We start from the raw sequence: 4876 nt of genomic DNA, 5'->3' as shown, positions 1-4876 counted from the left end.
CCACAATCTAAATTTGACGAGATGATTCTCACGATGCCCCAAAGGATCAACGAACTCCAGGAAGCGAAAGGAAGATCTACTAGATATTAATTAAATTATGAATATATCAATTCATGTGAATATGACTGAAAAATTTCATTTTTTCTGAAAAGGTGGTGTCTATTTACTTGTGACCACGCTGTGTATATGCAAATATTTGAACTAACGATTCAGTTCGCCTTCAGATAGACATGTATACTATTTCCAATTTTTGCATATACTGAAAATTTAGATTTCTTAGCCCTAGTGGTCTACACCACCTTGGATTTCCGTCCGACGCGTCTTCGAGTGTGCCCATGTCTTTTATTTTTATATTTTTTTATTATTATTTGTTTTTATTTATTTATTTATTATAATTTTATTTTCAAATTCACCACGATGATTTCATATATCTTACAACTGTCAAATTCAAAATATCAAACAAAAGATTACTGTGGCGATGACTATTTGAAATTTGTTCTCTAAAAAGAAAGTCAGAACCTCAACAAAATACTGAAATGCCCACAACCCCTAGCAAAGTGTGTACGTGCTCAGCTTATTAGTTTACGTTGTCCGCTAGCCGAAAATAATTTGGTCTGCTACTGTACTGTGAAGTATTAGGCCTATTATATTTTGTAACGACATACTAATGTCTTATGACAAGTATAATTAATTATAACTGTACTTCGCCAACTCGCAGAAGACGCTCACATCATAACAACTGTTTTGTTATGTATTGTAGTTTACCTCCATCCCAAGCGAGAGAAAGCGTTTTCAAGTTTAAATATTTTAAACCTAAGATTATACTTATAGGTCGCTGGACTAATATGCATCCTTTGTTGCTGTGAATAACGATTTAGGCCTACTAGTATTATTTTTAATCACTGATTTCTTTTTTAGCCAATATTTTCCCCAATTAGTTCACTAGCTTATTGCGGACTGGACCATTCAGTAGGCCTAATTGAATGGTGTTTAGCATTTCCTTTGCCACGAAGTATGATTTGTTATAGGGTTGGAGGAATAATTTTTGGATCGGTCACGCAAATCAGAATAGTGTGCAAAGTATGCGAGCGATATAAGGTCTGGGGGTATGTCTCCCAGGAAATTTTTTAAAAATAGGTGCTCCGAGATTGAATTTTGTGCTAATTTTACAATATTTTTTTGAAAGTATTAATCATTTGCAAGCAATTAATGATTCATAAAAATAAGAGCTCACTGGTACTTATACTCACCATAGCTATAAGCAAGCACAAGCTGATTTATACATACTACTATAAGTCTTTCTATTTACCTAGAAACAATTTTTGAAGTGCAAATTAAAGTTTAAAAAGCCCTACAGTTGCTATGATTTGTTTGTTTGTTATTAAGCACAAAGTAACACCACGGGTATCGAAACCCAGTTTCTAGCGTTGTAAGTCCGCAGACATACCGCTGTGCCACTGGGGGGCAGTTACTATGACAAAATGTTGGTCCGATCTGCCGAATCTGAGCGCAACTTGGTATTGATGGCTAAAAATTTCATTTCTCTTTTTCTGCTTTTTTAACTTGGACCCTCTTCTACGTAATATAAAAGTAACATATAAAAAAAATTTGGGGTAAGGGCTTCGCCTCTAGACCCTATATTATTACTTCGTTCGTCACAGTAGCTGCTAGCTATTTAATTTTATGTGTAAATAGTAAAAATTTTAACTTCTTAAATATCGTACCTAGGCTTTCAGTGTATACAGCATCTTTGCAAAATTAAGTTTAAATATCTTTATGTTCTACAACTATTTAAGTGTAAAAAATATATATATATATATATTATTTTTGCACACCAGCATTATCGAATATCTACTAACTAGCTTAGACTAGTACCACTGCTTTATTTTGTGTTGCACTCACCTCAAGAACGTGCTCTGACTGGCTTTCTCGATCTAAGCGTGTGGTTGTTTTGATTAAACCTAAAAATATGAAGAAGGAACAACAGTATTTTTGGTAGATCTCTGAAATCGCGAGACATCTAAATTTATAAGTATCAAAACAGAGCAACAGTATCGGCATAAATTTAAAAGTTTTAACATTAATAATAATAATTAATTTACAAGCTTCGTATTTATTGCGCTCATGATATTAATCATACGAACATAATTTATGTATTTGTACATTTTGTGATTAACTAATTATTGAGGAAAAGCTGATAACTGTCAAGTTAAAAAACCGTTTCTATTCAGGTTATCTCCCAATGTATATTTTTTTCTTAGGAGGTCATATATGGAATTGTTTTTTTTATTAATATTTGCACTTTCTTTTTCGTTGTATTTTCTGGTGAATTTTTTGGATTTTTCTTAAAAAAAATTCATAAATGTAGCTTTGTATTGTCCTATTCAAAAACGAAACGCTGGTCGTTCGAATACAAACAGTATAATTTCGTCTTCAATATGTTGCTGTGATACGTTATATATATAATGAATTAATTTGTCAGCACCTTGTCGTGCTTGTTCTTCGGCCATTTTATAGTGATAAGTAGCTGAGAAGTGTTTGAAATTTTCGTTCTTGTTTCAGAAATTTTGCACAAAGCTAAACGAGAGCTATCTTCGCATAGCCGCCCCAAATTTTGAGCTGATAGACTAAGGGGAAGGCAGCTAGTCAACAACACCCACCGCTAACTCTTTGGCTACTCTTATGTTACCGACTAAGTGTGTTTTGGATGTCATTCATATAAGGCACCCATGGCGGAGCGCGTTTTTGCGATAACGGGGCGTGAAACATGAAAACCTGCAAGCTTGTGTACTTTCAGATTATGCTTCGTTTCGACTTGTGACTGTTGTCTTCGGTTTTTTGAAATTGTTTGAAACATTGGGACCTACAACTTATCATTTTAGGCCTAGCATTCGTAATAAAAATCACACGACACTACAGATTTTTTTTTTCTTTTTACATTCCTCTTACGTCATCATTACGCACTTCAAATCAAATTTGCCCTGTCGAATACTTAGCACTAAATAACATTAGTGAACGTATGCAAAATATCAGAAAAAGCTGCCTGATTTAGTTCTTAATCCCAGATTAATTAAATTCAGATTATTATTGAAGTTTAGGACAGATGATACACGTTTTTATTAAGTATTCAATAGATGGCGTAGTATATTACAATATAGTTTCCAGACAGCGCGTCGGCAAGTTTGTCTCGTGAAATAACTATTTCCTATTCGAGTACAAAGTAATTAATTAGATTTTCTTGTTGGAACTTGCTAGTTACTTAAATTATATTACTTATTAATTAACACCTGTAAACTTGCGTTCTAATTATTTGTAAATTAAGCCTACAATATGTGATTTCAGAGTTTCCATAAATCAACTTCTTTCGCATCTTTGTTAAGCCTACAATATGTGATTTCAGAGTTTCCATAAATGAACTTCTTTCGCTTCTTTGTTGTACAATTCTATGATATAAAAATCATATAAAATTGGCCATTTCTCAGTTTTAAGACATATAAAGTAAAATTAAGTCTGAATGTAAGATTTAAGCCAAAAATGTTGAGCTTTATCGTACACATACTTAAAATTTCCAGCCACACCATCCAAACAAATAAAAGAAAAAACTGTTTTATCTTTTTCTCAACCCATAATTAACAATTATAATTCGTCTAGTTTGATAAGAATAAGAGATACTTTTCTACAGGTTCTGGCTGTGATAAACTATTATTTTTATAATAATAACGACCAAATCATCCAAAGTAATTAGAAGAAATACCCCCGAGTTCGTAATTCCAATTTTGTTGAAACATTTGCAGTAAACGAAAGTTTGTTTCTAGTAAGTCGTTTTTACTGAGAGTAAAAATGAAGTAAACGTTGTCAATTCAGAACTAGAATAATTTCAAACAGATCTAAATTTCACGTATCAAATTAAAACATACGCAGAACATTGATTTTTTTAGGAAACTAATCCACAAACAACAGTTTACAAAAAAATCACCTTTATACTCCAGATATATATATAATTTTTTTTATTATTCTAACCAACGTTTCGCCTTTGCGGCTTCATCGGGATTAATATACAGTTGAAGTAGCAAAGGCGAAACGTTGGCTAAAATATTTTATATATATCTGGAGTATAAATGTGGTTTTTTCTAAACTTTTTATCAAAATGTGTAAATCCCTCCAGTATGCATTACAAATTTTGAAAGAGCGAGAACAACAGATCGCCCCCCCCCTGGTGAACACAAAAGAACCTTGAAGTTTATATTTAATGCAGATGCAAGCAATGATTTTATTCCGTGAGAAGCCACTAGATGAAATTAGCATATAAACATATATATATATCCATACAAAGTTTACATGAGCATGCTTTACGTCAAGATGGTAAATCAAATTGTCTTTCAAAACTGGCGTGTTTCTCATATTCTAGGCAAAAACAAGCAAATTCGTTATTTGAAGCTAGTGTAAAGTCGATTTCACCGTGTCAGCTTTGTTCTCCTAACAAGATTTAGGTGTACTTTTGGTTTGGTTTTGAATTTCGCCCAAAGCTACACGAGGGCTATCTGCGCTAGCCGTCCCTAATTTAGCAGTGAAAGACTAAAGGAAAGGCAAGTTAGTCATCACCACCCACCACCAACTCTTGGGCTACTCTTTTACCAACGAATAGTGGGATTGACCGTCACATTATAACGCCTCCACGGCTGAAAGGGCGAGTATATTTGGCGGGACGGGGATTCGAACCCGCGACTCTCAGACTGCGAGTCAAGCGTCCTAACCACCTGGCCATGCCGGGCCTTTTCTATCGAATAATAATAAAAAGCCCCCTTCCCAACAACAAGAACAGTTACGGCAGGAGAGTATGTCACAAGTGATTTATCGCTGTGCAATTTAAAAAGAA

General features: G+C 33.8%; 1 pseudogene; it reads right to left on the bottom strand.

The window, feature by feature from the left end:
• The window catches only part of LOC106468338, a 97065-nt pseudogene that overhangs the window by 59160 nt on the left and 33029 nt on the right, over positions 1–4876 (bottom strand).

Source organism: Limulus polyphemus, unplaced genomic scaffold (genome assembly GCF_000517525.1).
Source record: "Limulus polyphemus unplaced genomic scaffold, Limulus_polyphemus-2.1.2 Scaffold2970, whole genome shotgun sequence".
NCBI classification, from domain to species: Eukaryota; Metazoa; Arthropoda; class Merostomata; order Xiphosura; family Limulidae; genus Limulus; species Limulus polyphemus.
The sequence above is the reverse complement of the archived record's forward strand: the minus strand, read 5'-3'. Positions and strand labels throughout refer to the sequence as shown.